This window comes from Rhynchophorus ferrugineus, unplaced genomic scaffold (genome assembly GCF_030347505.1).
Source record: "Rhynchophorus ferrugineus isolate W39M unplaced genomic scaffold, kcgeb_rfMv2 rfM10, whole genome shotgun sequence".
Lineage (NCBI taxonomy): Eukaryota > Metazoa > Arthropoda > Insecta > Coleoptera > Curculionidae > Rhynchophorus > Rhynchophorus ferrugineus.
Window position 1 is genome coordinate 27,035,148 of NW_027472589.1, and position 25,646 is coordinate 27,060,793.

At 31.3% G+C, this 25,646-nt stretch overlaps 1 protein-coding gene across 3 annotated transcripts in view; it reads left to right on the forward strand.

Annotated features, from left to right (window-relative positions):
- Positions 1 to 9,602: 9,602 nt before the first annotated feature.
- The window catches only part of LOC143203948 (discoidin domain-containing receptor 2), a 146,674-nt gene continuing 130,630 nt past the window's right edge, over positions 9,603 to 25,646 (forward strand). Inside the window, exon 1 of one of the 3 annotated variants that reach the window (XM_076416289.1) lies at positions 9,603 to 9,852. The gene's annotated coding sequence lies outside the window, so the exon portion shown is untranslated. The remainder of the gene's footprint in view (positions 9,853 to 25,646) is intronic. The other 2 variants (XM_076416286.1, XM_076416287.1) reach the window with 2 other exon arrangements.

Consider the following 25,646-nt stretch of genomic DNA (forward strand, 5'->3'; position numbering starts at 1 on the left):
ACCATCATTCATGTAAAAAATATAACGGGCAAACCTTGTTATTATTACCGCATTAATTTAAAAATATTGTTCATGAAACAGTTTGTGTTTTTGTCTTCGAGTAGTGCTCCATTTTTAATAATCCCTCACTGGGAACACTAAATTCCGTTATATTACAACGTCAGATTATGAAGATTAGTCGTAGAACTTTGTTTACCAACCCTTATAGTTACGTAATCAAGTAAGTAAAACACAATGACTTCGAAATCAAATGTGTTTACAAAACTATCCAAGATCTCGTCTTAAAACCTGAAATGAAGTTACTAAATCACAGCAACGCGAAAGCAAAACAGCTACTGGACAACGTGCAGGAAATCGAACCAAACCACACGAACTTGTGTAGTGTATAAGGATACTCCTAGTTATTGTTTAAGTAAGATTTAATTTTAATTTGGAAAATACGTACTGATGTATTTACTCCACACTCGTCTTGCTTGTGTATTGATAGAAATTACGATTAAGACTGTAATTTAAGATGATACTAAACATATCTAATGTATAATCTATTCAAAGTAGCAGCGAACTTACGCCATCAATATGTATAATGTATTGCCTATCGCAGTTTGTAAATTCGTTTTATTACCAGACATTATTTTCCTTCTCATTTTACTCTAGTTAAAAAGAGACACAATGCTGTCTGATACGTTCGAACATGTAACTGAATCAGCCTGCAAAATTCTTCAAAATATTAGTAATAAGAGGGTATAAGTCTTGGCGCTTTGCTTGTGCCTATGAACTGAATTCCTGAATTTCACTCCTAAATTTTTTAATATATGCACCTCACTACACAACACCACATAAGATCAGATGGTTAGTTTCTTTTGAGTTTGTGTCCTGTTCAGGTGGTATCCAAAAGTTGCAATATTTCAATATTAGTATGAGAATGGAGTCTTTCCTCATGCCCCCTTGCAATTCTCTTGATTTTTTAATTTACTGTGAGTATCTGAAGGTCTCGATGTAGGTAATCAGTCCTATAGTATTTGGGTGCACCCACAATACCTCTCAGGACATTGTTCTCAAAATTTTGTATTTTATAAATGTTACTCTTTGCAGAACATCCCCATAATTGAACTCCGTATGTCCATATAGGTTTCAATATTTGCTTATATAATAGCAATTTATTATGTACTGATAATTGTGATTTTCTTCCAATTAGCCAGTACATTTTCCTACATTGCAATTCCAGTTCTTTTCTTTTCTTCTTTATATGTTCCTTCCAGCGAAGTTTTGCATCGAGATTAATTCCGAAATATTTAGCGTTGTTGCTATATGGAATGATAGTGTTATTTAATGTTATTGGTACTTGTACGGTCTGTTTATAGGTGAACTGCACATGTACAGATTTACTTTCATTAATTCTTATTTTCCAAGCTTGTGTCCAATTATTTATATTGTCACTTGCCTGTTGTAATTTTCGTGAGGCTTCTTCACTATTGTCTCGGACAGCTATAATCGCAGTATCATCAACAAATGTAGCCATCGTGATATTTTCCATTTGTGGTATATCACAAGTGTAAAGTAGATAAAGCATTGGTCCCAGTACACTTCCTTGTGGTACACCTGCTTTAGCTTCTTTTATTGTAGAGTAAGCTTCTTCTTGATTGACTTTAAACATTCTGGTTGTAATGTATGATTTTAACAGTTCGGTGTGTTGTTTTGGTAGCATTTTCTGTAGTTTATGAACAAAGCCTTCATGCCAAACCTCATCGAAGGCTTGTGCTACATCTAAGAATATAGCTGAGCATAGTTTTTGACTTTCGTAGGCTTTTTCAATTACATCTGTTATTCTGTGGACCTGGTCAATTGTTGAGTGTTTGTTAATAAACCCAAACTGGTGTGTTGGTATTAGGTTTTTATCTCTATATGATCTAAATCCGATCTTTGTTTTCAACAGGAGTTAAAAAAAAGATAAAGATTAGAATTACATTTGATTAGGTTTTCTAAATCATATTATTTAATAATCATTGCAGATATATTATTCTTCATGCTAAAAGAAGCAATCTAATAAAAGATTGCATCAAGTGGTCGGCAAAAGCAATAATTAAGGATTGGCTTGCAAAACATAAATTAAGTTTCGAAGATTCCATGTTAAAGAGAGAAATATTTCAAATTATAATTTGGTAAATATAAATGGATTGTGTTTATATAATTAACTTTTTTAATTATTGGCCTGAAAAAAGATACACAGTAGTTCAGATGTCTGAACAATATGATCACAGAAATCAATGTCTTCCTCCCTATGATTACATGTTAAAATAAATTATATTTTGTAATATTTTTGTTACAAAGATCTATTTATATTAGAATATTGTTAGCGTTAATTAACTTTATTAAAAATGCGTCAATATTGAGACGTATTGGCGTCACAGATTGAGATGATGTGACCTGATTGCTACTTTGGATAGACTAGATCAGTGTAATTATTTAAAATAACCCCAACCTATAAACTATTGTGGCTGTTTAATTAACCGTACTTTACTATGTTAAGTCCTTCGATAATATATGCATTAGATGTATTACAATGTTAAAATAAATTATATTTTGTAATATTTTTGTTTCCTAGTTTTATTTATATTAGAATATTGTTATTGTTAATTAATTTTTTAATAATGCGGCAATAGTGGGACCTTTTGGCGTCATAGATTGAGATGACGTGACTTTACTGCTATAAAATCCGTGATAGTCAGCTGTTATGCTGTCATTCTTCTCTATTAAAGGGAATTCAAATCGCGAAATGAGAAGACAGATGCAAATTTCAACCCATCCGTCCATACCATACCCATTTGAGTCTTCGTTATTATAACATACAAAGAAAATAAACGAATATTTAATCCATCGCCCTACCTTTCCCCTACGCGAAATAAGTCCACGTCCACAAAAAGACGTCGTCCTCTGAAAACGCCATCGAAATCAACCTGTTCTCTCTTACCCTCTCCATTGTGCTATGACCTTTCCTCCGGGAAAGCAGATGGGACTCGTTTTCTGAGAGGACTTCGTAGAGGGCATCCCTTACAATCATACCCCACACGTACGGTTTTCCCTCCGTACGCCACATGTCGTTCGAATTTACCCGGCACACAATGTACGTACGTTTTAAAATAAATATTTGTTCTCGTCTGACAAGAACCAGTCTACCGGCCGCGACCCAATCATGTCGAAAGCGGCGAGAGCTCGACGGGCGCACGCAATTCGTTTACTTTTAATTCTAATTAAATCGTTTTAAGTGTGCCAGAAAGACACGACCGACATGAAACGTTTTCGGTGTCCCATTGATTCCTGCTGGTTAATTACGACGGGGAAAAGTTTGCTTTCGGTTGTTCGCTTTTAAATAATCAATAAGTTTCTCTACGACTATTCTTAATTTTAGGACGATTTTGACTAGTGACATAGGGCTAGTGTTTGGATTATTCGGTTCTGTTTACGTATGGCAAAGATTTTTTTTTTTTTCTATTTAACATCTTTATTAGATACGCTTAGTACAATCTTAATTATTATTATTATTACAATTAATTTATTACTACTTTTCCTATGTGCTTGGATTAATTAGCAAGCAAGACGAGTACGAGAAAATACATCAGTATGTATTCCTCATTTATAAAATTATAATTATTTATTAATTATTAACTTATAGCTATAATTTACACTAATAATACACACTAAATGTTCACACAAGTTCGTATGGTTTTGTTCGTTTCAGTCTCCTGACATCCTGTGCGCTGTCCAGCAGTTGTATTGCTTCCACGTTAGAATGATTTAGTAATCTTCTTTCATGTTTCAAGGCGAAATCCTGCACAACTTCGCAAATCCATTTGATTTCCAGGTCATCGTGCAGTTCTTCATTGGTTACATAGCGATAGGCATTGGTAATCAATCGAAGAATCTTGTTTTGACAGCGCTGTATGACTAACTGATTTGAATATTTAGTGCAACCCCATATTTGCACCCCATAGGTCCAAATTGGCTTTATAATTGTATTGTAGATCAACCTCTTTGATTTTAGATCAAGTTGGGAGTATCTTCCGACTAACCAGTATAGTTGTTTTATTTTGGTTCTGATGTGTTTTGCTTTTTGTCTAACGTGATGCAGCAAAGAATATGAAAAAGAAAAAGATACACATACCAGCACTGGTACCTATTGGCACAAGTACACACGATTTTGGGTATGAGTAACCAAAATTTGTTTATAAGGTAAATTTGGCGGTTCTATGATTAGTATCTGTCTGTTGATAACTTATTGTAGGAATGTTCGTCGGGTCGGTCAGTCGGTCGAAATGTATGGCTGACGCTGCGATTATTTATCAAAACACTCACTACTATTTCTGGAAGGAATTTGCCCGAGAACTGAAAACACTGGTTGAAGAAATACTGTTTATTTCAATGTTAAATGACATATGTGGTCGACGGGAGAATTGAAAGGATATTAGGTTAGGTAGAGGAAGTACGGTATCGCTGTGGAAGTGGTACGATTACAAGGGGATGGAGAAAAGAAAAGAGAGCGAGACGTCGTCGTGATGGTCTTTTATAGCCTGGAACTGCATGGTATCAATCCACCGGCGTTGTCAACCTTTGTACTTGTTGGTGAATTCGTGGTGGCCTAAAGGGTCGTGGCGGTCGCCACATAACTGGCCTCCTAGTGGAACTGCCGTGGAACGTACCTCTATGTGGTGTAAGTTCCAGAATGCACCCGCAATCACGCAAACAAACGCCCGGGGACTGCTGATGAGATGGGGATCCCAACCTGAGCGAGGAGTTTTACGTGATCAGCTGCCATCGGAGTTGTAGCAGGACGTTGTTCGTCTTGGAGCGTTTAGCTTTGTTTGAGGTTACCTATAAGTGTGTTACGTGTCCCGTTTCGTGATGCGAGGGTGTTCATGTGTTGATGGCATACATGATGGGCTTCTGTGGTTTTCGTCCATCAGGCTAGTCTCGTGGGATGTCGTCGACCGTGTGATGTTGATGGGTTCCGTTCCTCGTGCTATTTTTCCATGCACGTGTCAAGCACCTGTCGAGTGGCTTCTGTTGAGTTGATTTATCTGTTGGTCACTTTGATCACGTCGGGGTCAACAATTGTAGGAATGTTCGTCGGGTCGGTCAGTCGGTCAAAAGGTGTGGCTGCCGCTGCGATTATTTGTCAGAACACTCACTACTATTTCTGGAAGGAATTTGCGAATTTGGAAACGAGAATTGAAAACACTAGTTGAAAAAATACTGTTTATTTTAATATTAAATAATACATGTGATCGACAGGAGAATTGAAAGGATATTAGGTTAGGTAGAGGAAGTACGGTAGCGCTGTGGAAGTAGTACTATTACAAGGGGATGGAGAAAAGAAAAGAGAGCGGGACGTCGTCGTGATGGTCTTTTATAGCCTGAAACTGCATGGTATCAATCCACCGGCGTTGTCAACCTTTGTACTTGTTGGTGAATTCGTGGTGGCCTAAAGGGTCGTGGCGGTCGCCACATTATTAATTACATCTTATATTAGATATTACTTAGTACAATCGTAATTTACAAATTAATTGATTACTACTGTTCGGTTATACTAGTATTAATACACAAGCAAGGCTAGTACCAGATTAATACATCAGTATGTATTTCACAAATTAAAATAAAACTAGCAGCGTTCAATTCACAGCGTTCACCGTCTTCGATGCTCATTTCATCATGTCTAGACTTAGCATACCAATCCTTCATGGTTGATTTTCCTAGTGCAGTGTCCGGAAACTCGGCATCAAGCCAAGATTTTGTTTCAACTGTATTGTTTCCCTTCAAAAAACAATATTTTATCAATACGCGAAATTCCTTTTTATCCATTTTAGTCACAATAACAAGAATTGTTTCACTCAAAATGCTATAATTCACAAACTAATGATCCAACAGCTGTCAAATTTATACACGTATCTTTTCCCCAAACTCCCAATCCCGAGAAAGCGACTCTGTACAAAATTCTAGTCCGTCCACTCTGCCTCTATGGAGCATAAGTGTGGTACAGGTACGTCTCTCAAAGATAAATAACTTGCACTACTCCAAGTGTTCCAATCCAAAAAAGTCAATCCAAATGGTATATGAGGAACGTCAACACTCGAAGAATTTCGGTGTAAGGTTCTCCCTAGGCACCTTAGAACACGATAACACCTTGACAAAATCCCTACCCATCCACAAACCTCGGTAGATAACCAACTACGACAATCCCAGTCGTAATCCAGGGTCTCTGTCGCCCGCAAAACCCTTCACTATGCCATTCAAGAAAAAAATCTCTATGACATTTTGTGTTTGAGATTATTGAAACCTCTTCCTTTTTGCCTCGCAAACAATAAAGGCATAATGATGAAAGATTGAAAAGGACAGTTTCAATGAATTCGTGTAGTAACCATTATTGTTCCTTTTAAATATGCTTTTTAAGTACAAGTGCAAAACTTAGAATTTATTGTTGCACTTGTTTGTTTCTCCAAGTCGTTCTGTATCAATGATATTAGGTTGGTTTAGGCAATAATAGTTTAATATATAAATCTACTATATTGTGTTACATAGGATATAAAAACATTTGTTATTTTATTAATGAAATGGTGAAATCTTAAAAATTACTAACCAATTAATAATATTTGTAACCACTGAGGAAACAATACGTATTGTTCCATCAGATAGTCAACTTCAACGACGGATCATTGCTCATTTTCAGACTCTGTAATACATTATTGTTAAATTGATAAGCTGTTTACATTTCCTACATATCTAATGAGTTAAGCAAATGGCCTTTAACGTCTTCTGAAATAAATCAGATAACCCAAACAATATTTGTCAATGAGCCTATTTGAACTTAATCACGTCCAATTATTCTAAATATCTGGTAAATAGACATAATTCAATTTCCAAGTAAATAAGAAATATTAAAAACAGATATTAATAGGTCTGTTTATATGCATCTGTGTGTTCACAAGTATTTGTTGCTGTGCCGAAAAGAAATTTGTTTTTTTTATTATTATTTAATTAATATTTTGTTTCTAGTCGTTTCCGTCTAAACTACAATTTGTCTTTACGATAACATAAATCTAGGTATATAACTAGGAGGATCCATCGGCCCTATCTCAGTCTCTGGTGAAATAATGTTTATACATGTCACTGCTGAATTTTTTAATATGTGCACCTCACTAGACAACACTACACAAGATCAGATGAGTTTTTGAGTCTGTGTCCTGTTCTGGTGATATAAAATAGTTGTAATATTTCAATATTCGTGTGAGTATGGAGTCCTTCCTCATGTTCGCTTGCAATTCTCTTGATTTCTTGACTGACTGTGGGTATCTGAAGGTATCGAGGTAGGTAATCAGTCCTATAGTATTTGGGTGCGCCCACAATACCTCTCAGGACTTTGTTCTGAAAAATTTGTATTCTATTTATGTTAATCTTTGCGCAACATCCCCATAATTGAACTCCGTAAGTCCATATAGGTTTCAATATTTGCTTATATAATAGCAATTTATTATGTACTAGCGACCCGCCCCGGCTTCGCATGGGTGCAATGCTGATACTAAATTAAATACACTACAGAAAAAATATGAACGTTGTATATAAAAACATAGCGGCCCGCTCCGACTTTGCACGGGCATAAAATATATATGCCTATGTCACTCAATGAAAACATGATTAAAATCGATCCAGTATTTTTGGTTCATTCATTACTGCCCTTGGCCTGCACGCATTAAATTTGGAGTAAAACAATTCCTCTTCCCCTATACTTACTATGAAGATTTCCTGCTATCTTTGGAATATCTAAATTCATACAATTTTTATTACATTACACATTTTTAAACGCAAATTTTAAATTTGTAATATCTCCGAAAATATTTGTTTAATTTACATGCTGTAAGGAACCATATTGATCTATATTAATTGCACACTGTATTTAAGGTACTTAATTCGATAAGGATTAATGCCATATTGCTTAAAATAGCTTCGTAAATAAGCCATTTTCTCACGTAAAAAGTAAACAATAAAATGGTTAATGTGGGTTATCCCTAAAATAAACATATACCATCGCGGACTTTTTTGTAGACCTTTTTATGGTGTACAATACTGTAGTACATTAATTTGATCTAACTCGTAGGGTTAGGCAGCATTTTTGCTAATTGCTAAATAAGCCTAAAAAAATAGGTTAATTTACGACATCACGTTAGAAACCTCTAAAATTAGCAATGTTGCCTTAGTATATTATGCATGTATTATACATATAAACCTTCCTCTTGAATCACTCTATCTATTGAAAAAAACCGCATCAAAATCCGTTGCGTAGTTTTAAAGATTTAAGCGCACATAGGGATATAGGGACAGAAAAGGCGACATTGTTTTATACTATGTAGTGATATAGTCCACCAAATTTTCCCAACAGATGCCTTTTTATAGTGAAAAAATGATACATACAAAAACCTATCACATATTATTTAAATTACAAATTCAGGCCAACTTATTACCGTTGTAACATAGATATGTTCATCTAGTTGGCCGGAATGTGTGGCTGAGGATGCGATTGTTTGTCGAAACCGTTACTACTATTTTGTGGAAGGAATTCGCACGGGAACTGAAAACACTGGTTGAATAAAAACTTGTTTATTGCGATATTAAATGATACATGTGGTCGACGGGAGAATGGACAGAATATTAGAATATTACTCGACCAATTACGAGTAATGGGGAAAATCCAAAAGATGGGTAGATGGGTGCCACGTCAATTGAATGAAAATTGAAGGCAAATGGAAAATCGTCTGTGAAACGCTGCTTGAAATATATGATCGGAACTCATTTCTACATCGAATAGTGAAGGGTGATGAAAAGTGGATTGATTATGAGATTAAGAGTTACTAGTGATCACTACCAAAAATAAAACTATGCACTGAATGGGCCCAAAGACACGGTAAAGTGATTTTACAGCGAGATAACGCACCGGTCATAAAGCAAAACCGGTCAAGGAAACGTTGAGAGCACTTGGGTGGCACATATTATCACATCCGCCATACTAACCAGACCTTGCCCCATCCGACTATCACCTTTTCGCATCAATCGAACACGCACTTGCAGAGCAGCACTTTGCCAATTCTGTTATAAAATGGCTCGATGAATGGTTTTGCTCAAAGTACAATCAGTTTTTTGGGTTGGCACCCATAAGTTGCTTTAAAGATTGGCAAGTTGTTTATAATCAAATGGCCAATGCTTTGAATAAATAAAAAAATAAAAAAACGGTAATGATTTTCCGGTATGCCTGGTAAACAGCATTTGGCTCATGCTAATGCTTGTCTAATGACAAATTTTATAATTTCGATAACATTTTCATTACGTAATAAGTCATAATCTTCACACAACAGCATTTTTCTCTATTACAGAAGATGGTAATTGTTTATTTTAAATGGATTCCAGAGCTTAACATTCACGATACAAGCGCAACAGTATACGAACGATCCATCCAAGCTCCTACCTTTGCCGAAGACCGAAAAGGAAATTGCAACGTATCTGCGCCGTTGCGCGATGGTGGGGAACCGTCACCGATTGGTCGTGATTCAAGCCGATAGAACGGAGGACTGACAGCATTAGTGCTCAGTCGTTACAGCTCGTTTGTGGTGGTTGTTTGACGCGTCGACGCTCGCTCGCACGGACGTAAGCCCGATCGGTAATTCGCGCTCGAGACCGACTATTTTACTTTCATTTTCGAACTCATCATTCACGGTTTAAAAAAAAACGAAAACTGGTGTTAAACAGTGAGTGTATATTGAGTTTTGGATCTTCGAGAGGAGGAACGTTTATTTGGAATTAACTTTGAACAAGGTAAGTTATTGTTGGATGATTTTAAAACAGACTATATCAATTCAATTAAATTATTCAATGATTCAATAATAAACTCTAGAAATCGAAAGGTTTATGAAATTTTTGGACAATATAAATACAATCTCTGAACTTGACTGAAAATAATATAACTAATGCTAAAACTAAACTGAACTGAATTACTGATGCAAACGCAAATTGAATCATATTAATAGTTTAAAAATCGCTAAATGTAGAATCATTCTATTTTTCTTCTAAACAAAACTTCAAATTAATAAAATTAACACTAAATCTCAAGGATTACTCAACAAGACCCTTTTAAAAAGGAATAATAATAATAATAACCAAGCCAATAAAAATTCATAACAGTTTAAAACATTCCTATATATAGAATATCCTTTTTCTTCTAAACTAAGCTGAAAATTAATATAAAATTATTACTAAATCTGAAGAACTACTACTAATAACTTAATATAACTCTTCTCAAAAGGAATAATAGTAAACATCATAACGGAACTCACTAATTAAATACCAAAAGCCCGTTATGCGATTTCAAAGAATAAGTTATTTTGAACTTTTTTTTCATATATAAAGAAAAGTTGGTAATATAGTATTTTTTTTATAAGATATAAGCCTGTGCTTATGAATATTGGAGTATAAAACGACAAAGATTTGGTTCAAGAAATTTAACGTAATAAATCAATATATTCTAATAAATATAAAGTGTGGTAAATAATCAATGAAGCCAAACGTACATATGCTGAAAAAATTTACACTATTTTATATGCAAATTAGCAATTTTAAGAATTACTATATGTAGAAACATCCAAAATATTGTATGGTTTAATACTTTTCAGGACTAATATAAACTAAATAAAAACCACTGATTACGAATCAATCATCAAATCAGTTTTAATCAATTAATCAAATTTAATTTACTAGTCAATATCTTCTAATAAAAATTGTAAAGTACAAAAATATATATAGAATATCCTTTTTCTTCTAAACTAAGCTGAAAATTAATATAAAATTATTACTAAATCTGAAGAACTACTACTAATAACTTAATATAACTCTTCTCAAAAGGAATAATAGTGATATAAGATATAAGAAGATATAAGCCTGTGCTTATGAATATTGGAGTATAAAACGACAAAGATTTGGTTCAAGAAATTTAACGTAATAAATAAATATAAAGTGCGAAATGTTACTTGAAATAATTTGCTATAACTAATGCTGATACTAAACAATTAATGAAGCTAAACGTATATATGCTAGAAAAATTCACATTATTTGGTATCAAAAATCATATCAAATTAACAGTTTAAAAAATTGTTATATGTAGAAATCTACTAAGTAATAAACAGAAACTAAACTAAATGAATAGAATGATAAGTGGTAATACCTTAATAAAGTGCTTTTAAAGAGAAATAACAGTAATGAAGCCAATAGAAATTCACATTATTTTCCATGCAGATTAATATCAAATTTGAGGTTTCAAAAATTCCTATATGTAGAAATATATTTTTATTTTTCTGAACAAAATTAAAATTTAATATAAGTAAGTCTTAAACTGATGGATCTATATCCTACCGAACATTAATATAACTAATAGTTAATCTGAAAGATCACTTGTAATAACTCAAAAAAAACTCTTCTAAAAAGAATAATAATAATGAAGTCAATGGAAATTCGTGTTATTAATAAATAAATATATTCTAATAAATAAATATAAAGTGGGATATGTTACTTGAAATAATTTGCTATAACTAATGTTGATACTAAACAATCAATGAAGCTAAACGTATATATGCTAGAAAAATTCACATTATTTGGTATGAAAAATCATATCAAATTAACAGTTTAAAAAATTGTTATATGTAGAAATCTACTAAATAATAAACAGAAACTAAACTAAATGAATAGAATGATAAGTGGTAATACCTTAATAAAGTGCTTTTAAAGAGAAATAACAGTAATGAAGCCAATAGAAATTCACATTATTTTCCATGCAGATTAATATCAAATTTGAGGTTTCAAAAATTCCTATATGTAGAAATATATTTTTATTTTTCTGAACAAACTTAAAATTTAATATAAGTAAGTCTTAAACTGATGGATCTGTATCCTACCGAACATTAATATAACTAATAGTTAATCTGAAAGATTACTTGTAATAACTCAAAAAAAACTCTTCTAAAAAGAATAATAATAATGAAGTCAATGGAAATTCGTGTTATTAATAAATAAATATATTCTAATAAATAAATATAAAGTGGGATATGTTACTTGAAATAATTTGCTATAACTAATGTTGATACTAAACAATCAATGAAGCTAAACGTATATATGCTAGAAAAATTCACATTATTTGGTATGAAAAATCATATCAAATTAACAGTTTAAAAAATTGTTATATGTAGAAATCTACTAAATAATAAACAGAAACTAAACTAAATGAATAGAAGAATAAGTGGTAATACCTTAATAAATAAAGTGCTTTTAAAGAGAATTAACAGTAATGAAGCCAATAGAAATTCACATTATTTTCCATGCAGATTAATATCAAATTTGAGGTTTCAAAAATTCCTATATGTAGAAATATATCTTTATTTTTCTGAACAAAATTAAAATTTAATATAAGTAATTCTTAAACTGATGGATCTGTATCCTAGCGAACATTAATATAACTAATAGTTAATCTGAAAGATCACTTGTAATAACTCAAAAAAAAACTCTTTTAAAAAGAATAATAATAATGAAGTCACTGGAAATTCGTGTTATTTCATGTAAAATGAAATAAACAGTCTAGAAATTTGCTTATATAAAATAACATTGTCTATATTATAACATTATATAACATTGTATATAAGAAAAATTCGTATATTATTTTTTTATAAAGATATACGCCTGATTATTAATATTGGTCTCGAAAACGACAAAGATTTGCTTCAAGAAACTTAACGTAATAAATCAATACATTCTAATAAATATAAAGTGTGGTAAAGAATCAATGAAGCCAAACGTATATATGCTGAAAAAATGTACACTATTTTATATGCAAATTAGCCATTTTAAGAATTACTATATGTATATGGAACAAAAGGTAGGATGCTGTAGGAAAAAAGGATTCTCTTTGAATGTTTGTAAAAATACACTTCAAGCTAACAATTTATATAATGAGAAAATCTGAATGTTAAAAACTCTCATTATATTTTAAGATAATGAAATCATGGACTACCGAAAAAAAGTTCTACGAACACTCAAGTAACGTCTTGTCAAAATTAATTCATTAAATAACAAAAATCATTAATGCCACTTAAAGACAAAATAATTACTTTTTTTTTAATATGAAATCCACCTGATAACAAAAATTCCCAGAAAATTCTCTTTCAGATTGACTATTAATATAAATGTATATTGATAATATTTCAAGACACTCTATATATTATTTAAAATAGTTAAGCAGCTCAAATTATAAATAGATAGGACTGCATGATAATGAAACAGTCCAGAAATCCAGTAGAATAAATACGAATATATCATCATATTAATATTAATTAAACTCATATTAAAATGACTATAAATAGAGAAACAAATTTATTGTAATTATTTTTGTGTTTAAAAATTACCTATTAGATTTTAATCCAGTGGTATACAACTATTATATTTTTGATATTACCTGAAAAAGATACATGTAAAGTGAAATGTTCTCTAAATAGTTTATATATGTAAGGGTAATTAATAGATAAAAAAAACTTTCTAAAAATAAATTATGTCCATTGACAATAAGTACAGCAAATTAAAACAAAAATATTGATATATTTATAGAAGTTGTAATCAAATTCAATAAATTAATAGATATACAAATTGGTGTTTCGTATTGATATACGTTGCTAAGTTATTAAGGAATCATGCGAAGTGTATTTTCACAAATCTTTATTAGCAATTTCGTAGAAATGTTAATGATTCTGTTATATATAATCAGCTATTTAAAGACTGTTCGGTAGAGACTAAGAGATAAAAATTATTATTTTTATTGATTGTTATAATCATGTCGTCTCCAGCGGGCTTAATGATAAATAAATATTAGGATTAGATTTATTTAAACTTGACATATAGCTTAAAAAATTATAAACCTGAACCGACGATGAAAACTCTATGAAGGGGTATTTGCTTTCGACAATATTTGAAGACGAACTGACTGGCGAGTGACTAAAAGGGGGGTAGAATGTATCCGAAATTATCTAGTCTTGATTACTAGCTCTATAGAGATCACTATATCTTTTCGGTTTCTACTTTAGGCTCATTAGAACAAACTACAGAAAATGGCAAATACATATATGCATATCTATTACGAATTAAGATCTAGGAAAGCTGAGATCAAACAATTAAGTAATAAATTAAGATGATATAAAAAAGTAAACAAAGATTGAATTATCGGTTATATCTACATACTCGAAATATCTATATACAACAAATAAGTGCTAATTAAACTAAAGATTGTCTTGTGAATCCAATAGCAATTTATTTCAAATATCTCATGAAAAACTTGATGATGAAGTTTGTTAATTTAATATTAATAGTTTGTTGACATCTTTGTTGTTATTTAAGTGTTTAACACTGTTTTGGAATCAGGATCAAGGTTTTTTTTATATATTATTCATTAATATTTAACGCACAATGAAATAATAAACGAACAAAAGATACTTTAAAAGCAATAAGGGTCGATTAAATAATGAGTTGTATACAATCTAAATACCTTTTTGAGAATCTATTAACAATGATAATATGATATATCAATGATAATGATATATGTCTTACTAAATTATAGGGATTATTAATTTCTTTATATTTTGTTATCGCGCTAGTTGATTCAGTATATTGAGAAATGGTACTTACCCAGCTACATATCAAATGTTTAGCGTTATCATACAGGATCCTGCAAGAAAAAAGTATTCATAAGTAAATTATAATAATTGACCATATATATATATATATATATATATATATATATATATATATATATATATATATATATATATATATATATATATATATATATATATTATTGACATTTTATTTGATACTGCATTTAGTTGCTTATATATTTTAATCAGCGAGATCTATTTATTACCACTTTTTCGTATCAATTTAGCGTAGCTTTACTGTCACATGGTTCGAAATGCTGAAGAATAAATCAAGTAAAATATTTTGATTAACGTATATTGCACCAATTTTTTAATCCATAACAAATATAATTCAGTGTTAGTGTTAAGTACTTCGACAAAGTGCATCCCCAATGTACTTGAAAATGAACTAAATTTGATATCAGTAAAGGGCTTAGATTAAAACGTTTGGGCAGATTGTTGAATCACTCTTTTAATAAAAAAAACCATTATAAAGTGAAAATCAAGCGTTATTAAAAAAGATTGGAAAATAGCATCATTAAATACCCAATTTTCATCAATATTCGCAATTCTGTATAACTTATAACATGCCTCTTGTCTCTAGGTATTTGATCAACATAATCACTTGGAGTTTTTCGATTTAATTATGTCCATAACATTTTACTTTTTTCTTAATGTGGTAAATATACATTTTACATTTTTCTTGAACACTATTCATATTCATAGTTCACTATTATTAGTACCACAGTTCAGTTCAATTCAATAGACTAAGTGTATAAATCAATAGACTAAGTGTATTTTCTTACGTATATTATACAGACATTCAAAGAAAATCAGGCATACACAAATATTTGATAAATATACATCGTTATCTTTCAATTAATCGTGTTTTGCTTCGATATACTTCACTGTTATCAATGGAACCTTTTTGTTAATCAGCCGTATTGTTGTTATTAAGCTTATTGATGACGATTCGACGTCAAAACAAGACCTCAAATTCAATGGAATATGAAAATAATAAAAATAAAATAACAAGCGACGATGCTAGTATGAAATTTATCAGCCTTCAATGGTTCAGTGACATTAAAACAACATATTTTATATTATCTACTGTTCATGGAAAATAAACGAAGAAACAAGCACGATACAAAATGTTTTGTTTAGTTTTATTGTAGTATTCTCCGTAGTTCGAATTCATACTGGAAATAACTATAGACTTTTTTGAATGAGGATTTATCAGAACTGGACCTACTGTTTAACGTGGGCGTTTAACCACGGTCCTCGGCATTAAACCTATCGACTGGCGATAACTATAGACTTGTTTAAATAGTTAATGGAATACTATTTTAATGAATAAATGGACTGACCAAGAATGAAAAACTTTTCAAAAATTATTTTTTTACATGTTAATATTACGATATTAAAAACAAGTTTAAAATGTTTATTATTACAACATACTCCTGCTTCATTGAATGTTGCTTATTCAGCCCATAGGGAGGCAACTTACAAAGAAGATTCCCATGATTTTTGTTGAACAAAGGGACTTCTTAATTTACAAATTAATTATGATTATGTTGTATTTGCATCAATACACATCAGTATGCATTTGCCAAATTAAAATCAAATTAGCCTACTTAAGCTAAAGTTAATAACAATTTACACTATACAAGTTCATGTGGTTTGGTTCACTTTAATGTTCCAACTTTCTGCTGTCTTTCTTGTGTTGTCCAATCTGTATTACTTCCACATTGCTGTGATTTAGTAACCATATTTCATATTTTAAGGAGAAATCTTTTTAAAGGTTTATAAATATTCTACGAGGAATAAAGACTTCTATATCAACTTTCAGGCAACGAATATATAAAAAAGGAATAAAGGCTTCTAGAAAATATGACGAAATATGATAAATATTATGAAGATATATGGGCAGTGTAACGTAGGTAATATGATCAACAATATCAATTTTCTTTGTGGGATGATGAGCATTTAATTCCATTTCTTGCACAATTATCTTGACTTTGTTCCTTGGAACTTGAAGACACCGATAGGTGTGAAGAGCGAGAATCGAGATATAATAATAATTATAATATAATACGTTATGTTCATATATATAATTATTATATCAATGTATATGTAATTGAATTCCTCCTAAACAGTTGGACCGATTTTAATAACAGTTGTTAGGTGTTTTTATGAGGACTCGAGATTGATTTAGATCCGCAACCGGACCCGGTAAGTGGCGCTGCGATTGATTAGATCCATCAACCAGTTTTCAGAACTTACCACAACAGAATCAACATCCGATTAGATGTTATAGCGACCATATTAGTAGTTTTAGTTTAGTTTTATTGCTCTGCTAGTTTAAGTTTCATCAAATACTTTCGATATTTATGCCTGCTTTTGTTTTACTAAAACTAGTGTCATTGTTTGGAATAAGTGAGTTTAACAATATTAATGAGTTAAAAATCACTTAAAATAGCCTAGTCTATTTATGTTTGGTTCACAATTAGTCTATTATTTTTGGAAACAATAAAGCGTTTGCCGCAAGATATGAATTGAAATGACAAAGACAAATATTTCGAAATCACTAGGAAATGTAAATTGCAGAAACAACAATAATAATGAAGCACATCCGCTTCGGCAGTTATCAAAGTACAATTAGCTGATAAATATTCACAGTTCATTTCGACAAAATAACCATGGGGTCAAGGCCGCAAACAGAGAAAGCACATGGACAATTCATAATGATATATTCTGCATTAAGCAATACACCAATTTTTTGTTATTATATATCTAGTAATATCTTCAAAATAATGGTGTGAATTTATGTTTCTCAAGTTCAATAAATTAACGGAAATTAATAATAGAATTTGTGTTATTTTTCAATATTGTTTCAATAAGTTTAGTCAAAATATCTCATTACACATAAAAATACCGGTGAGGCGTGAGAAGTCAAAAGTAGCTAAATTTGGCGGATAAACTGGATGTTGAAACAATTCGTAGTTTAATTCACTGATTCTAGTGATATTTTTCTGAGCTGCTAATTCTAAATATAATTGAAACTGGACCATTTACACATTTTTTTTTAAAGATCACAGTAATAATCTCAGTATTTCTTTACCAACTTGAAGCTAATCCAGGAACAAAATTCCTTTTGCTATTCTTAGTTTCTTAAAACTCACCATAACAAACATTTTTCCAGTAGCCGAGCCTAAATATGACAGGATTCCTGTAGTCTTTCCTTGTGGTTTCTGGTTATTTTTATTATTTTCCTTCTCTCTTGGGTACTTGTTCGTATCTATAATTCGAGAATACCTGGTAATCACTAATTACAATGTTGGTGTTATCACAGCTCAACAATGGTATTCCATAATCTTAAATTGTTTTAAGTATTTATTATAAGCTTATAAATATACTCTGATATTGATAAAATTGAGTTTTTCTGAAAGAAACTTTATTATTTACGTTATATATAAAAGCAGTTGTTCCAATGTTTTTTATTATTAATAATATCGTATATTTACATTTTTTCTGATATTATGATTTCTGATGTTTAATACTAAATTCAATTTTGATATAATATGTTTAACTGATTTGCTACCCACTTCCAAGTTAGAGGAATAGTTGGAAACGCTTATGCAAAAATTTGTAAAATTGATTTGACATGTTTTTTTCTTCAACCGATGTAAACAATACAACATATTTAGTTCTCATCATCTTCAGACTCCACTGACAGGACAAAACCAACTACATTTACTATGAACTATTATCGAACCATCTTCAAGCGCAACTAGACGGGGCTAGTCACTGTTAAGTAGTGCTAGTCACTGCCTCACTGCAAAAAATAAGAAATTATGGATGCAGAAAAGTAGCGGGATCTAAAGTATGAAAGAGAAGTAAGAAAAAAAGGACAGAAGTATAAAACAGCAGAAAACAACTAATACAAGGGCAAACGATAAAATAAACGTCTTTTGACGTGGAAACATTTGATGACGAAATGAAACAAATGTTTCTAATGGATTTATGGAAAATCCCAAACCTAAATTTATCTCTACAACTTAATCCATACTAATTATTGACAAAGGTCTGATTAGATTGATATAACATGATTATTAAGTACTCATACTAGATAATGATTATCCATATAATTTAATTTCACAAATCACTACATAGTATAAAACAAAGTCGCCTTTTTTGTCCCTATATCCCTATGTGCGCTTAAATCTTTAAAACTACGCAACGGATTTTGATGCGGTTTTTTTCAATAGATAGAGTGATTCAAGAGGAAGGTTTATATGTATAATACATGCATAATATACTAAGGCAACATTGCTAATTTTAGAGGTTTCTAACGTGATGTCGTAAATTAACCTATTTTTTTAGGCTTATTTAGCAATTAGCAAAAACGCTGCCTAACCCTACGAGTTAGATCAAATTAATGTACTACAGTATTGTACACCATAAAAAGGTCTACAAAAAAGTCCGCGATGGTATATGTTTATCTTTTAGGGATAACCCACATTAACCATTTTTATTGTTTACTTTTTACGTGAGAAAATAGCTTATTTACGAAGCTATTTTAAGCAATACGGCATTAATTCTTATCGAATTAAGTACCTTAAATACAGTGTGCAATTAATATAGATCAATATGGTTCCTTACAGCATGAAAATTAAACAAATATTTTCGGAGATATTACAAATTTAAAATTTGCGTTTAAAAATGTGTAATGTAATAAAAATTGTATGAATTTAAATATTCCAAAGAAAGCAGGAAATCTTCATAGTAAGTATAGGGGAAGAGGAATTGTTTTACTCCAAATTTAATGCGTGCAGGCCAAGGGCAGTAATGAATGAACCAAAAATACTGGATCGATTTTAATCATGTTTTCATTGAGTGACATAGGCATATATATTTTATGCCCGTGCAAAGTCGGAGCGGGCCGCTATGTTTTTATATACAACGTTCATATTTTTTCTGTAGTGTATTTAATTTCACCCGTGCGAAAGTTGATTATATGTTCTCCAAAAAACATTTTAAGGTTTTGTAGTTTTTTGATAAAAGTGTCTACAGAATTTGTAACAAGTTGTTGATTATTTAAAAAAATACATTTATATCAAAAAAATTGAACTTTGACTTCAAAAAATAAACGAAGAACTCACTAAAAAGTAAAAAATACTCAAACTTGACACAAAAGAACCTTTTAAAATAAAATATGTACATAATAATCGTTATAATAACTAAATAAAAATAATCGAAAACCTTATTTAACTTATCTACTACACGTATTTTATATTCTACTATATACACACAATTTAGCTTAATACTTACCTAAACCTATTTACCTATTTACAATATTATTTTAACTACTACCAACTGATAATTTTGAAATCGATACGAGCAACAAATTAGATTTGTTTTGTTATATAACATAGAACTTCCTCCTTTTTTGAAGTCGGTTAAAAATAAAGGGGTAATGTAGCTAATGTTTGATACGAGCAACATTTTTTTGTAATTAGATAGGGAAGATATTTGGCGAAGATATATTAAACATTGGTTTTTGTTCTATTTTATTATTGATAAAACTCTTTTTCAGAAGTAGTTCTTATAAGAAGTAGATTTTATCTATTTCTACCTTTTTTTAATCACATTAATCGCTTTATTAACACCTGAACATATAGATGTCGTGATAAATAAAATAAATGATGAATCATGGAGTCCGTAAGTAGAGAAATGCGTCATTTCCGTGAAAGTTACGGGAAGAACAAGTTGCGGGTCGTAAATAACGGTTTTTTCCTCTCCGGTTTCTCGGTCTAATACCTTTCGGCTTCCTACGTTTCGTCTATTAAAGTTCTGAGCCCCCCTGTCATCATCAATTTATATTTATGGCTTTCCGAAAAGGAAATTTTTACTCGGGGGATAAGAGCCGCTCTGGTCCGGCACATTTTTACGAAACAACCAATGGCGGAATGCGGTCTAGACGAATAACAGATGACCTGGTACCTAGTAATGGCATTGCTTTGCCATAACCATATATACTCGTCCTTTTATTTGGTTGTGTTGAATACGAAGCCGGATGTCCATAAATATTCTAACTTACAACTTTTTTCAACATATGGTTATTTTAAATAAATGTTACCAACTATGTTTGGACATAACTCTTAGCGGAAATTTAAATCTATATGAACTACTTTCTTTTTTTTTTGTTATATTTTCAAGTCTTTTATATACCAACCAGGGTTTATCTGGACTGGACGTAGGTCCAGGTTAACTAGTAGTTAACGTGTGCTTCGAACTACGATCCTCGGCATTAAGCCTATCGACTGGCGAGTGGACTTACCATTTTATAAGATTCCACAAATTGCTGGAGAAGAAATTTGCTGATTCTCCACATATTTCCTTAAGTTTTTTTATTTTTTAAATATGTGGAATAAAGTGTAATGTTACATTATAACAATACATTTTTTTCCATATTTTTCTTGCAGCATATTGCTTGATACTTTTCTTGATACTGTCGCTGATATTTTTAATCCCTTCCTTTGTTGCCATTAAAGACACTTTTAGTTTAATGGGGATCTTTCTAATTACATTTTTAAAGACACTAAATTTTCGATAAAGTAAGTAGGAGCAAGGAAAATACAATTTTTATGTTTTTAACCCTAATAGCGTTCACCATCAGTGTTATCTTCATTAGGGTCAAGCCTATGTTGATCAAAATCCAGTATAGCATGAGTTTTATCACTCGTCATATAATTTTCGTGGTATCACAGATTTATGAAACAATTAAAGCTAACAAATTTAAATTAAAGAAAATTAAGCTTCTGAAGAATAATATATGTATCAATACCATAAATCTTACTTTAAAATCATTATGTAGGTTTTTGGGGTTCCTTTGTTTGTAATGCCAATGTTATCAAAATAACCGACAATAAATCACCAATCTACATGAGATTCTCAGAAGATCAGAGAATTTCTCACAAGTTGGCAACGCCGATTACTATTGATTACATTTTTCATTCTACTTCATACACTTTTTGTTATAGTTTTACTGTAATTAGTCTTTTGTTTGTTTGTCCAACATTTATAGTTGCCTTTACAATTTACATATACACTTATACAGGCAAAGCAGCAAAATGTATTGTTGAAACTACGAAGAAAAAATGTAAACAACCTAACTTAACTATTAAATCCCATGGCTTTGAAATGTTTGATCATGGAACGCTCAAAACTGTATTTTGATTTTGAATCGAAAGCTATCACACACTTCTCTTACGCCCCATTAAAAAAATGGATGTAATGCTGTTGCATTATTTGCTTTGAAATGGTTCTTTTGATTGTGTTCAGAAAGACGCCTCAGAAGACCAAAAAATTTTGATTAAAAAAGACGAAAACTCAGCTCAACTAACTATACAATCGTAACAAAATTCAATAAGTGTGTGAGGAAAGCTTATCTTCTTTGTTGTGGGTAATAAGAATGGGTTGATTTTTTAGAAGTTTGTTGGGTATGAAATTACAAGCCATATTGGACTTCACCGAAAATCTTGGTTAAGTCAAAATAATTGGAAAGAGAAAAAATCTACTACAATATTTTCAATTTTTATTCTAATATGACTGCTGTTTGGTATCCTATCAACGTTTGATTAGAGTTATCTTTTTTTTATCTAAAAAAATACAAAGTTACATAATGTATAACCGTGGCACATATCTTTCTTATAGTTTCATTAAAGAGCAGACCACTGTTATTAGTCAAAGTCGTGTAAAGTTGTGTCATACTTAAGTTACCATCTTGATTTTCCTTATATAGAATTGTCGACCAACAAACTACTTATTATTTATCTATTATTTATTAAACTACTACAATCTACTTATTACTTAACATTAAATTTGCTTTATATTATCATAATTTACAAATTAATGCATTACCATTGTTACTGCTGTACTTGCATCAATACACAAGCAAGACAGGTCCGGGATATGTATTTCCAGTATGTATTTCCCATATATTTTTTAAATGTTGCAGACTTTTATTGTGATTAAGAAAAAAATGATATACAAAGACCTGTAATTGAAAAACTGGAATTGACAGGAGAAGAAAACTTCCTAGTATCATTAACTAAAATTTGCGTCAAGTTATACTTCAGTTATATACAGAAAGAGGAGAAATAAACAGAAAGAAAGACTACTCCTAATAAACTACAGTGAACTCCAAGAATTTTGCCTCCTTGGATAATTTTTCAGCATAATGACCTATTGTCCAACGCGACAGCAGTAACTCTTCAGTATTCAATTAATACATAAATTATCAAACACAGTTATAGCATATCCTCATTTGTTATCGGAATGTATAATAATTATTTGGGACTCATATATACGAAAAGGCTTCAATTAAAATAATATATTTTGATAGTTTTCATAGAGGCAGCTGGCAGGACGCTTTTAAATTATTGTATACCATAATTAAACAACATTTCTCAATAATCGATTAATAGCATGACCCTCGTACAATAATGGTAAATAATTGTAAAGAATTCTCATAACATATGAACGAGGGAAGGACATCTGGCCTTTTGGTGACATTTTTCTGATCAAAAATGCACCTCCGATGTTTCATGATATCAAGTTCAGTAATCATTAGCAGGTTTAGAATTTGATCAAAATATAATGATTCAGTATAAGTCCACTAGTTGTTGTTTAAAATATACAACATACTACATAAATATACAACATAAATTATTATAAGGTTTAAATTGGCAATTAAAATATAAATAGGTATATAATATTATGTGTGTTTCTGATATACGTACCTATATGTCAATAGACTAATACATTTGTACTGGTGTGTTGGTATTAGGTTTTTTCTTTCTATGATCGGTTTTATTCTTTTCAATAAGAGTTTTTTGAAAACCCTTAGATATTACTGGCAGCAGTGATATAGGTCTATAGGATTTTATTTCGTTTGGTGACTTCCTGGGGTTAATGTCAGTTTTAATAACTTAATAACTTCATCGAATGTTCAGCTTCCATGTCCGGCAAATTATGTTCAATATTAGTTTCGTTTGGTTTGAAAGTTTTTTCTAGATATTCAGCCAATGCTTCTGCTTTTTGGCGATTGTTACGTGTCCAATTCCCACATAGGTCTCTTATAGGTGGACTGTTTAGACATGAGCGCTTTAGATATTTTGTGGCTTTCCAGAGTGTGTAATCAGTTTCTTTATCATGTGTCTGTTTTTTATTTCCAGTATTTCTCTTTTCAGTCTTTGGGTTATATTGTTTAAACTATTTTTATTTTCAGGTGTTCTGTTTTGTTGCCACTTTTTTCGTTGTCACCAAAAACAAACACCATCGATTCAACCCCAGTTTAACGTGGGCTCATCATTAAGCCTACCGACTGGCGAGTTACCGACTTTAGAAATCATCCCAGACGACATCCGGTCTTACCCAGCCTGGTTATTGGCGTGGCTGCGACCATTTTCCTTGTCGGATTTTACACTCTTGTCTAGGACAATCACAAACATAAATTTACGACCATGCCCCAGCAGGAGTCGAACCCGCGGCTATCGCAACAGTAGGACGGCCGTCTTATCGCCTTTACCACTTCGCTACCAAGCCGAAAAATACGAAAATTAGTATTATATTTTCAAAACAGATTATTTATTCATTGATTACAGTAGAACTGCCGAATATGAAGTACAAGGAACAGTCAAGGAGAAGCAGGCTCAGCAGGTATTACAACTCATTACCTAGTTCTTTAGTTCATCAGAAATGCATATTATGGACTATAACCAATATTAATAACCAATATATGTTTTTAAAATATGGAAAAGTAGGAATTATCTCAACATTACCTTGTGATATCAATTAAAATGTATAGCATCAAATGAATCACCTTACTGAATTTTAAATATCTGTAATTTTATTAAAGATGACTGGTTTCTATTATGGTTATATTTATTTACTTTACAAACTCATATTATTTAAACTGCGTTTATCTCGGTTTAATTTTCATGTTATATAAGCTATAATACAATATATGGTAATCTAATAGCACAAACAAACATGTCAAACGTTTCCGAGCTATTAAAACAAATACGTTATAAAATTATTGAAGGTTACTGCGTGTGAATAACCATTTTGCCTGTCCCACGGTTGCACGGCTGCCACTTGCTGTCAGATTTCGTTCCATATAACGACATCAAAAGGTCAACCCTTGATAATGCCTTAATCAGATTAGCTTCAGCGAAAATGTCAGCCGTCAGAATTATGTCAATTTTTCCTTACTCGCTCGCAACTGTGCGGTGGGTCGTTCTGAAATCAGCTTAAAGGACTTCAAAACGTTACCATTCTTCATTGGAATAATGTAAAACTCAGTCTGTATTGATTGATTGTGATTTTGTTCTTTTCACCAATGATAATGTAAGATTTTATTCAATAAAAGCAAACAATCATTGTAACAGGAAGCCGAGATCAGTTTTGACGATGATATAGGACACAGTCATTTGTTAACGAAAATGGTTTTATTGTTTTTCGAAGTATCCTCGAATCATGATCGATATTCCTTTGCAGGCGCTTGAACCAAACTTTGCAACACTTTTTTCAGTACTACTGAAGTAGCGTTGGACCAATTAAGCCAGATCCAGAGTGAAAATATAGTTCTCACAGATAAATGCTCAGGCAATATCTTATTGATACTCGTTTTGATTGTGCCCAAGGATCTTGAAATGTCATTCCGCGCACAATCGTAATCGTAGAACTTTGTTTTGGGTACGTTGGATTACTTGTTGGTTTGATGTTTTAGTGCAACCCCATATTTGCACCCCATACGTCCAAATAGGCTTTATGATTGACTGATAAACTAATATCTTTGATTTTAGGTCAAATTGAGAGTAT